Genomic DNA, 12,663 nt, shown 5'->3' on the forward strand with positions numbered 1-12,663 from the left:
CTGAGGCACGGAAAGGTGATGTGACTTGCCTGAGGTCACCCAGCATGCCAGTGGAAGAACGAGGTCTCCTGAGTCCCAGTCCAGTGCTCTGTAATGTTTTTGTTTTGGTGAATGGGCACGTTCCCTTTAACAACAGGGGTAGATATTTGTAGCGTGCAGAATCATAGAACTGTAGGACTGGAAGGGACCTTGAGACAGGCCAGAACTTGATTTAATAACCTGATCTTTCCAGAAAGCAGAGTCATTCTTCAAGGTGGGACATCAGTGCTAATGGGGACTGGCTACCACAGGCAGTAGCTAAATAATGAGCCATGGACCCTTTCACCTGTAGGTCACCAGTTTTTATCCTCCCTGGCATGGCAGGGATTGAAAGTTGTTCCTGTCTAATGGCCGTTTGGTGGCACTGATATGAGAGGAGTTTGGCAGGTTCCGGTCTCAGCTCTCACATGACTAACTCATCACTAGGCTCTGCACTGCACTGTGAGCTCTCTGGTGCAAGGATTGTCTCTGGGCAGCGCTTGGCCTGATGGGGCCCCATTCTCGCTTGGAGCCTCTAGTAAGAGCTCTGGCAGTAGGGTCTACAAACACATTATTTGTGAGAGCTGGCAACATTGGGATTATCACACACACATGAGGGTGAGGAGGTCAAGGTCAGAAGACAGGCCTCAAACAGGATTTCATATTTTCTAAAAAGCTCCTGAGTGGTGGGCTAATTTCTTGAGCTTTGGGAGTGACTTGGGATTTTTGAATGTCTGGAGTGAGCAATGCTGCACATGCACACAGGCACAAACATGTGCACACACATGTACACATGCATAAACACACATGTATAAACATACATGCATGAGCACACACATGAATGTGCATGCCCAAGCATATGATAATACATGCATGCACATACAAGCACAAACACAGTAAACGCATGGGCCCGTGTGCACACATGTAAAAGCACATACTAATACACATATATGCACACACTCAAGCAAACACATACACCTGCATGCACAAACATATGTGAACACACACACTCACATGCATGGGCACACACGCACATGTGCAAAACCACACAGTAATACATGCATGCACATATGCACCTGCCTACACAAACATCCACAAACACGTGCGCATGGACACTAGTGCACATATGCATGAACCCACATTAACATGCATGCACACACACACACACATGCAACACCAAGCACTAATATGTGCGCACGTGCACACGCACACACACACACAGGCTTCCTCCCTGAGATGCGGCCCTCCCCTTGGAATGAGCCTCTGCATGCCGGGCATTCCAGCCCCATTTCCCTCCCTCAAGCGATAGATGGTGCCCTTTGCACAACACACTTTCCCCAGCTCTGGCAGGGGACACGTCCTCTGGTGCTGAAGCTGAAAACATTAACCCCTTCCTGGCTGGCTGGGACAGGGCTGCAGGGGGGAGGGGTAAGGGGCTGAGCTCCGGCCTCCCTGACAGCTTGCACCGGATTTAGCAACCTCTTGGATCTTTGTCAATGGCAAACCTCTGCCTGTTTCGGTGCCGACCCGGCCAGCGGAGCTGTTCGAGGGCAGAGATTTATTTGGCGTATTTCTGCTGGCGTTTACTAAGGAGCCAATGGGAGTTTGGTGCCTGAATCCCATTGACTCCTAGACACTTAGGCCCTCATTGAAAACTCCAGAATTAGACCCTTGCTGCCGGTGATCGGATCCTGGTTTTTACCCTTCGGCTCTGACACTTTTTGCAAACATTTATTTCTTTAGATGCATTCATGGCATCTACAACAACCTGTGGGGGCATTCATAGGCCAGACAGGCCCCCTGTGATCACCTGCTGTGACCTCCTGTATAGCACAGATCTTAGGACTGCTCTGAATTAATCCCTGTTTGAACTAGAGCCGAGCTTTTTAGAAAATCAGCCCCTCTTGACTTCAAAATTGCCAGCGATGGAGATCCTGCCGCAGATTTTGGGAAATTGTTCCAATGGTTAATTACCCTCATGGTTCAAAAAATGGCTTTTGTTTCCAGTCTGAATTTGTCTAGCTTCAACTTCCAGTCACTGGCCAGATGATGATGTGTTCAGAGGTCCCAGTCGAGCCCGGGGGCCCCTCATGTTGGGCGCTGCTCAGGGCCAGACTGAGAGACAGCTCCTGTCCGAAGAACTCACGTTATAAACTGGCCTATTACAAATGTTACAGTTGAAGCGGGACAGGAAATGGCTTTCCCGAGCTGTGAAAATCTTCAAGATATATTAGAATTGGAAAAAGGACAGAGAAGGGCAGCGGAAATGATTAGGGGTAGGAAACAGCTTCCGTATGAGGAGAGATTAAAAAGACTGGGACTGTTTAGCTTAGAAAAGAGATGACAATAACAGTAACAGAAGAACCAGGGGTCACCCAATGAAATTCAAAGCCAGCAGGTTTAAAACAAACAAAATGAAGAACTACTGCATCCCTGTTAACCTGTGGAACTCATTGCCAGGGGATGTTGTGGAGGCCAAAAGTAAAACTGGGTTGAAAAAAGAATGAGATAAGTCAACAGAGGATAGATCCATCAATGGCTATTAGCCAAGATAGTCAGGGATGCAACCCCATGCTCCGCGTGTCCCTAAAATTCTGACTGCCAGAAGTTGGGACTGGATGAGAGAGGATGGATCACTTGGTAAATTGCCCCATTCTGCTCATTCCTTCTAAAGCATCTGAAACTGGATACTGTTGGAAGACAGAGTACTGGGCTAAATGAACCATTGGTCTGACAGTATGGCTGTTCTTATGATAAGAAACAAATTTTCCTGTCCTGAATTAGATGAAAAGTCAAATTTTGCAAACTGAAAATCTGAATTTTTTTTCCAGCTTCGGTCAGTTGAAACATTTTGTTTTGAGATTTACAAATGGTTTGTTTCAATTTTGATCTTTCTCTCTTTTTTCAACCTTTTTAAGTCTAAATTTCAAAATGAAAACTCTTTTCAACTTGAAAATTCCCAAACTCCCTCCCGCTCCCCAATAATTTTTCATGGCAGGAGGTTCATTGAAACCAAAACTGTTTGTGGGTTCGTTCAAAATGAAGTTACAATAAACTTTCATAGACATCAATAAACTCAAATACCACACCCCTGTGACTCCTCTGCATTTTTGCAAAGAAAAAAATCTTTCCTTCTGCCCTCAAACAAGTGCCCACCACATCCTCCCTGTCTCCCTCCCCCACTCGCTTTACAGGATTCTTAGCAATCTAGTCAATCCACAGCTCCATGTTGGAAACTCACCTTTTCCGACCTTTGTGAGTGACCGCCTCAGTCACATGACTTTGTTTCCAGTCCCCAGTTAAATGATCTCATCTTTAAAAGTGACTTCCCCAAGAAATTTCTGTCTCTGGGTCTGAGGGCCTCAGGATTGGCTCTTGGGAAATATTCCTGGGAACGGAATTTCGGTGGCACTATGTATGCAAATAAAATTAACATTACAATAATACTACCACCTAACTCTTACATAGCACATCTGTAGAGCTCAAAGCACTTCACAAAAGAGATCAGTATCATGATTCATTAGCCCCATTATACAGGTGGGGAAACTGAGGCACAGAGCAACAAAGTGATTTACCTAAGGTCACCCATCACGGTGGTGGCAGAACCAGGCCTAGAACCCATGACTCCTGAGTGACAGTCTAGCTCGCCAGCAACTCAGCACTTAGTTGCCTCATCTCATCCCAGAAGGATCAGTGTCATTAGCCCCATTTTACAGACAAGGAAACCGAGGCACAGACAGTGTGACTTGATTGACATTTCGCTATGTGCCAGGAATTGACCCTGGGAAGCCTAGTGCCTAGCCACTGCACCACACTGCCTTGAACAAGAAAAGGGATATTAGCATAATCCAGCCCCTGCTTCTATTAAGCAAACTGGCTACAAACATAACACAAGCAGCTCTAATGCTGACACAGCTCTGTGCGCCCCCTCTGCACCAGGGAGTGGGGAAAACCCCAGTGAAAGGGAGAGAACTGTTAGCTCCACACCGGTCCAGAGGGGAAGGAGGATCAGGTAACACGGGTTGTTTTTCTCTGGGGCGCGACTGAATGGCTCCAGCACACAAGGCCTGACCATCACGGCTTCCGAGGGGCCTGTGACTCTAGTTGGCCATCTTGAGCCCTTCCCATCCCTCGCTTGTCGGCCTCAGCAGAGAAGCCAGAGACACTGCTTAGGTCATGGGGTGCAAATGAACCCTCCTCCCTGCCTTAGTGTGTGGAGGGGTGTCCGACACACATTGGGCTGGGTGGAAATAGGGAAGGAACTTGCTGGACCACTGTTTGGGGCCTGGGGTAAACATAGCCCCTAAGGCTCCCAGGCTGGTAATCAGATACCAATTAAAAAGGAGGATGGGGGGGGGGCGATATCAGTGCATGTGAAACAGAGTTTCCTTCCCTCATTGTGTGATGATGGCCTTTTTGCACCCAACTCCTTACCGCTAGAACTCCATCTGGCATAGGAGCTATTGTCCAGCCACCAGTAATCAGAAGAAGAAGAAGGTGGCATTGCTTTGACAGAGCCCATCCCCTCCTCAACGTTGCCCAAAAGCCAGGAAGTTTTGATATCAGCCAGCATCTCTCTGCCAGCCCCAGGGAGCTGTGTTGGCGTCAGCTGTTCTCCCGATGTTGTATTGATTTCTCGCAGCAGTTCATTTATAACCAGTGGGTAGTTGAACTTTCACCCCGGCATTTCCTCCTGATGTCTCTGGGAATTGCCGGCGTGAGGGCTTTGGGTATTATTTAAAAGGTGCTTACGGGAGGAAAGGACGTGGCCTCATTCATAGAAACTACAACCCAAGGCTGGGAGATCAGCCAAGGTGGCAGGTGGCCCTTGCTGTTGGTGACTGGTGTGGAAGTGCCGGGCAGCATGGATGGCTCTGCTGAATGGGGGCTGATTTCTTGCCAAACCTTTGCTGGGAATTTCAGGTTTCATTACAAACCAGGACCTCAGACCCCACTGACCAAAGTGCAAAATCCTTTTGGGCCATCTGCATTTCAAGTGAAACGGCAGCTAATTATTATTATTATAATAACATGTGGCACCAGCTGAGATCGGGACCCCGCACAGACACAGTCCCTGCCCCAAAGGGCTCAGAGTCTGACTGGTCAAAGGGTGGGAAGAGAAATAGACACTCAGAAAGGAGAAGAGACTTGCCAAGGTCACGCCTGGGAACAGAATGCAGGAGTCCAGACTCTCAGCCCAGTGTCCTACCCATTCACAGATGGGGAAACTGAGGCATCAATTAGGTTAAGTGATTTCCCCCAGCTCTCATAGGGAGTCTGTGGCAGAGACAGGATTTGAAGCCACATCTCCTGTAACATAGGCCAGTGCCTGAACCACAGAACTATCCTTCCTCCTTAACTTGGCCACCAGGGCTATTGACAAACATGGCTGTACTTTGTAATGAGACCCAGCAAGGCACATGGGAACTTTGCCCTTGATCACAAGGGTTTTTTCCTGCTCCAGTGCACAGCCCTCACCACTAGTGGCCATGAATGATCTACCAGAGTAGCACCACTAAATATACCTCTGTTAAATCTAGAGCACAGCAATTTTCTTTTTTCTGCCTGAGCCATTCTGCATGTCTGCATGACCCTGTTGGGTGTTCTAAGACTGTATAGTCTATCTATGTCTTGCGATTCATTTAAGATCATCTTATTAGATATCCAAAAAAACCACAATCCCACAATCAAGGAATAAGGCTATGCTGCTTAAAAAATTGATGTGGTGAAAAGAGAAAGTGAAGGCAGATGTAAAAAATAATAATAAAAATAATATGTAACAAATGGAAGGAAGGGGAAGTTGATAGTAATGAATATAAATTAAAAGTTAAGAATTGTAGAAAGTTGATAAGGGAAGCCAAGGGACACAAGGAGAACTAATTGGCCAGCAGTGTTAAGGACAATAAGGAGGAGGGTTTTTTTTAAAAATATATTAGGAACAAAATGAATCCTGACAACAACACTGATACATTACTAGATAGAAATGGTAGAATTATACATAATAATGCAGAAAAGGCAGAAGGGTTCAATAAATATTTCTGTTCTATATTTGGGGAAAAAGCAGATGATATAGTCTTATATGGTGATAACACTCTTTACATTCCACTAGTATCTCTGAAGAATACTAAATACAAGCTACTAAAGTTAGACATTTTAAAATCAGCAGGTCCAGATAACTTGCATTCAACGGTTTTTAAAAAGCTGGCCAAGGAGCTCACTGGACAATTAATGTTGATTTTCAACAGCTCTTGGAGCACTGGGAAAATTCCCGATCACTCAAAAAAATATTGTGCTAATTTTAAAAAGTGTAAATGGGATGACTGTGGTAATTATATGCCTATCAGGATGACACTGATCCCACGCAAGATAATGGAGTGGCTGGTATGAGACTCTATTAGAAAAGAACTACAGGAGGGTGATGTGATTAATGCAAATCAACATGGGTTTGTGGAGAATAGATCCTGTCAAACTTACTTGGTATCTTTTTTTTGATGAGATTACAGGCTTGTTTGATAAAGGTGATCGTGCTGACGTAATATACTTAAAATTCAGTAAGGCGTTTGACTTGGTACCGCACAATGCTTTGATTAAAAAACTAGAATAATATAAAATGAACAGGGCACACGTTAAACGGATTAAAAACTGGCTAACTGATAGGTCTCAAAATGTAACTGAAACGTGAAATCGTAATTGGGTGAGTCTATTTCCAGCGGGACCTTGCAGAGCTCAGTTCATGGCCCTACTTTACTTAACCTCTTTATCAATCACCTGGAAGACAATATAAAATCATCACTGATAAAGTTTCCACATGACACAAAAATAGAGGGTAGGTGAATATTGAAGAGGACAGGTCACTGATTCAGATTAATCTGGATTGCTTGGTAAATGGGACACTAGCAAACAATATGCATTTTAATATGGCTAAAGGTAAAAGTATATATCTAGGAAGAAAGAATGTTAGCCATACCTATAGGTTGGAAGTCTCTATCCTGGGAAGCAGTGACACTGAAAAAGATTTGGGGGTCGTGGTGGACAATGAGCTGAACATGAACTCCCAGTGTAATGCTGTGGCCAAAAGAGCTAACGTGATCCTTGATGAATAAAGGGGAATCGAGGAGAAGTACAGGTGTTATTTTACTTCTTTAATTGGCACTGGTGCGACCACTGCTAGAATCCAATGGTCAGTTCTAGTGCCTCAATTCAAGAAGGAGGTTGAGGAGCTGGAAAGGGTTCAGAGAAGAGCCACGAGAATGACTAAAGGATTAGAAAACCTGCCTTAAGAAATGCATGCATCTGAAGAAGTGGTTTTTTTTTACCCACGAAAGCTTATGCCCAAATAAATCTGTTAGTCTTTAAGGTGCCACCGGACTCCTCGTTGTTTTTGTGGGTATGGACTAACATGGCCACCTCTCTGATACCTGCCTTATAGTGATAGATTCAATGAGATCAATCTATTTAGTTTAAGAAAGAGATGGTTAAGGGGTGACATGATCATGTTCTGTAAGTACCTACATGGGGAACAAATATTTTATAATGGGCTCTTCAGATTAGTAGAGGAAGGTCTAACACAATCCAGTGGCTGGAAGTTGAAACTGGACACATTAATTCTGGAACTAAGATGCACATTTTTAACAATGAGAGTAATTAGCCATTGGAACAATTTGCCAAGGGTCATGGTGGACTCTCCATCACTGACAATGTTTAACTCAAGATGGGATGTTTTTCTAAAAGATCTGTTCTAGGAATTCTTTTGAGGAAGTTCCATGGCCCATGTGACATTATTGATATAATCTGGGACCGTATGGAACATGATTGCAACCAAGGTCCTGTAGCGGCACCAAATCTTAAGTAAAGGGGGTCATATAAGGTGTCTAAGACCAGGTTATGGGATGCTGGTTATGATTATGCTGTCTGTGTGCATGTGTCATTTTGTAGTTGAAGTTATGAGTATTGGCTCTATACTGTCTGTATTTCAAAGTTGTGCTGTGCTTCTGGGAAACATCCCAGACAAGTTGGTGTTAGCTCTGCCTAGCCTGTTTGATGGCCCACTAAGGACCGTCAGCTACACAATTGACCCATTGAGAGAAGGCAGATACGCCTTGTAACTCATCAGCAAAGTATGCAGGGACTTGCCCATGTGACTCCAAACTCCATTTTGCTGTAATTTTCCACAGTAAGAACAAAGAAGTGTTCTTACACCTGGAAAAAAGCCTATAAAAGGCTGATGCCTCATCTCCATCTTGTCTTCAATCCTGCTTCTTACCTCTGGAGGGACTTTGCTACAAACTGAAGCTCTGAACAAAGGACTGATGACCCATCCCAGCTGTGGATGTACTCGAGACTTGATTTGAACCTGCAGTTTACTCCATTACTGATACAAGCCTGAACTAAGAACTTTGCCATTACTGTATGTAATTGATTCCATTTAACCAATTCTAGCTCTCATCTCTATCTTTTTTCCTTTATGAATAAACATTTAGATTTTAGATTCTAAAGGATTGGCAATAGTGTGATTTGTGGGTAAGATCTGATTTGTATATTGATCTGGGACTGGGGCTTGGTCCTTTGGGATCGAGAGAACCGTCTTCTTTTATTGGGGTGTTGGTTTTCATAACCATTCATCCCCAGGACGAGTGGCACTGGTGGTGATACTGGGAAACTGAAGTGTCTAAGGAAATTGCTTGTGTGACTTGTGGTTAGCCAGTGGGGTAAAACCAAAGTCCTCTTTGTTTGGCTGGTTTGGTTTGCCTTAGAGGTAGAAAATCCCCAGCCTTGGGCTGTAACTGCCCTGTTTAAGCAATTAGTACTGAATTGGCACTCTCAGCTGGGTCCCACCAGAACAGCATCGTCACAGCCCGTGATATACAGGAGGTCAGAGATTACCATAATGTTCCCTTCTGGCCTAAGATTCTCTATGGTGCTCAACACCATAGTATCTGAATGCCTGGAGTTTACTATCATTACCCCCATTTGACAGATGGGGAAACAGACACAGCTGTAGAGTTGGAAATAGAACACAGGTATTCTGAGTCCCAGTCCAGGGCTCTAGCCACAAGGTCACACTGCCACCCCCTCACTGCTGAATGTGCTCTCAACGTGGGCCATTAGCTGTGAGCTACTCCAAGTGAAGATGCCTCCTTCCAGACTTGAGTCTTGCATTCCACTGCTTTGCACAGCCCCTGTCTGGAGAAAGTCCAGAGCAAGCTGCGGGTGTCTGACCCTTTGAAATGTTTGGATCTTTGGTGAGCCCTAGGTCTGGGCCTTTAAACATTATCTCACTGCTAACAACACACACGCACGCACAGAGGGGCGGGTGTGGGGAAGGGGACAAGGCCACTGCTCCAACCCAGCTGATAAGTCCTGAGTGTTGACAGAAGCAATAATTAGATCCAGTCATTTCTGCTCATCATCAGGTCTGGTGTATTTAGCCGGAATATATTTTTTTCTTCTTTTTTTTTTTTCGTGATCAGAGCAGAACATGGAGTGGAAAGAGCCAGCAGTGAGTGAAAGTCCCTGGATTCTGATCTTCCATTAGAAAGATGATCAAACGGCAGCCCAGAGCTCTACCCACACCAACTTGTGGGAATCCAGTTATGTATCAAAGCCAATAAGCCAAGGCAAAGCGGAGCTGCAAAACACTTTTCTGTTTTTCAACATGCTCCTAACTTTCCCACACATTCAGCTTTTGGGGGCAACTTCCTCACACTTAGTCTTTCCTCATCGGTGAATGTTGGAGCAAAATCCCATCAGGCATTTTGGAGTTATGGGGTTAGCGGGAGGTAGGCTTTGTTCTGTTTTTTTTTTTAATCTGGATGGAATTTTCAAAAGTGGCTAGCTATTTGCGGTGCCTCTGCGTATAGGGTTCTGACTTATTATTATTATTTATTAAGTGCATTATGGTAGTTCCTTAGGACCCCCACCCATTGCAGTCATGGAGCAGGACCTCATTGTGCTAGGCACTGTACATTATTTATTAGGGGTATTGTGGTAGCGCCTAGTAGCCCCAGTCATGGATCACAGCCCCATGGAGTTAGGCACTGTATATTATTTATTAGGTGTATTACCGTAGCACCTAGGACCCCAAGTCATGGAGCAGGGCCCCACTGTGCTAAGTGCTGTACATTATTTATTAGGGGTATTATGGTAGCACCTAGAAGCCCCAGTCCTGGAGCAGGACTCCATTGTGTAGGTGCTGTACAAACACAGAACAAAAAGATGGTCGCTGCCCAGAAGAGTTTACAATCTACACGGAGATTAGAGCTGAGCTATGAACTGATGTTTTGGTTACCAAACAAAAACAAAAACAAAAAAAACACAAAAGTTGTGGGGGGATTCATTCGCTTCAGGCTGCCTGGAAACAAAAACATTTCAAATTTTCCAGTGAAATGAAAAAGTCGATTTTTTTTGTTTCAAGTGAAATAAAACATTTTAAAATCAAGGCTGGATTTTTTTTTAATTTTCAAAAGATCTGCTCTAGTTCAAAAGAAATTAATTTGGGGCTGTTCTCTGGCCTGTGTTATATCCAAGGTCAGACTAGATCAGGGGTTCTCAAACTGGGGGTCAGGACCCCTCGGGGGGTTGTGAGGTTGTTATGTGGGGGGTCACGAGCTGTCAGTCTCCACCCCAAACCCTGCTTTGCCTCCAGAATTTATAATGGTGTTAAATATATAAAAAAGCGTTTTTAATTTATGGGGGGCGGGATTGCACTCAGAGGCTTGCTGTGTGAAAGGGGTCACCAGTACAAAAGTTTGAGAATCAATGGACTAGATGGTCACCACGGTCTCTTCTGGCCTTGGAAATTCTGAATCTACAAAGTGGCAGGGGTGCATTTTATCCCCATTCACCTGGTTGCTGGTCTAAATGTGAGATGTAAATCTGGTGCCATCTGTCTTCTGCACAACAAGATCTTGGGGTCCTCAAATAGCTCCCCCCTTCCCAATCTCCCTGCCCTCTCTTTTCTCAAAGTGCATGGAAGTGCAGTATTTGCTCAGATCAGGCAGGTTTAAAGCAGACGTAGCGGTTGGGATCATTCTTCCATTAGGGCGATCTGTGAATCTTTAACTCCTGTTTTAAATTGGTTTTCACCTAAGGAATAATTAGACTGGGTCATTTTCATGGGATAATTGAATAAGGATCACTCTGCCTGGACTCGGTTCTTTGAACCACAGCGAATCTCCCAGTCTCTGGTAAGGCTGCCTGCTTTTCCCGGTCTCATTGACCGAAAGGGAAGCATAGATCATGTATAGGGACTCTGGATTCTACTGGATGAGGGCCAAGTGTGATTCAGGGACATGAGGCTTCGATTCAAATATATACAACTACTTAGGAATTGCTAAAGCAGATCAGATCAGTGGTCCATCGGGCCCAGTATCCTATGACAATGGCCAGTATCTGAGGCTTCAGAAAAAGGAGCAAGAAACTTCATACTGGGGAATTAGGGCCAGATTTTCAAAAAATCTCCAGGCCAAATTTCCAAGCCTTCAGCATCTCTTACTATTATTTATTTCTGTACTGTGGTAGCGCCTAGGAGCCTCAGTCATGGACCAGGCCCCTTTGTGCCACATAAACACACACCCCACAATCAGCCACAATCCAGCACAGATAACTCTTGTGATTTTAGCATGAATCTCAAAACATTTGCTGTTTTTCTTCAAGCCTCAGCTCCAGGTGATTACAAACTTGAAACCATGACCCATAAAGACTCATAACCCAGAAGGCAAATAGAGGAAAAAATAAAAAGAAACAAAACAACTCCTTCCCCCAACGAATTATCATATTGTAACATCTCATGATTTTTAAATCAGTCTCATGATTTCCTGGGTCCTGACTTATCATATTTTAACATTTGGGGCCGGCCATGCTGTATGATTGTTTATCTAGATTTACAATAATTAAAAACCAATGCTTTAGCCACCCTAACACATCCTTGATCATACAATAAAACACCAGCAGCATTAAAGTTATCATTTCAACAGGAACTCAGACACCAACAGCTCTTCTTAGTTGTGGGAACCATATCCTGAGCCCTCTCTATAAATCCTAGCATACACATCTAACTGTATATAGTACACATCTTTTCTGTGTCTGTGTGTCTGTGGTGGGGAGGGTTGCACAGTGCCTGGCACAATGGAGTCCTGTGCTGCTGCAATACAAATGAAAGGAATAATATATCCTGTAGGTGGCTTGGAAAAATCTCACCCAGGATGTTTAAGATTTCCCCCCTTTTAGTCTTTATGAGATTACAGAGTAACAAATGGAAGGACATTTGCAGTATGACTGACCCCAACTGTAAAACTTTACCATGAATGGATCAGGCCTTGCAAAATCAGGAGACTAGCTTAAAAAAACATGAGATTTTTATCAAAAACGATTGATTTGAGGTTCTTTTTCTTTACCTTCCGGTTGCTGAGCCGGTCACACTGTGGGTCGTGTTTTGAAGCTTTTCTCGGCATTATGAGAGCTAGAAACTTACTCTTCTTTGTCATGTAATTCTATGACTTCAGGAGTTTGGTCTTTTAAAAAAGCATCAAATAGTGTGAGACTTGTGATAAAATTGTCAGAACTGGCAAAAGTGGGGTTTCTTTAAGAAAAATTATCTGGTTCTATTTTTCAACTAAGTGCCTATGTCTCTGTAACAATAACCCA

Source organism: Gopherus flavomarginatus, chromosome 16 (assembly GCF_025201925.1).
Source record: "Gopherus flavomarginatus isolate rGopFla2 chromosome 16, rGopFla2.mat.asm, whole genome shotgun sequence".
Classification (NCBI taxonomy): domain Eukaryota; kingdom Metazoa; phylum Chordata; order Testudines; family Testudinidae; genus Gopherus; species Gopherus flavomarginatus.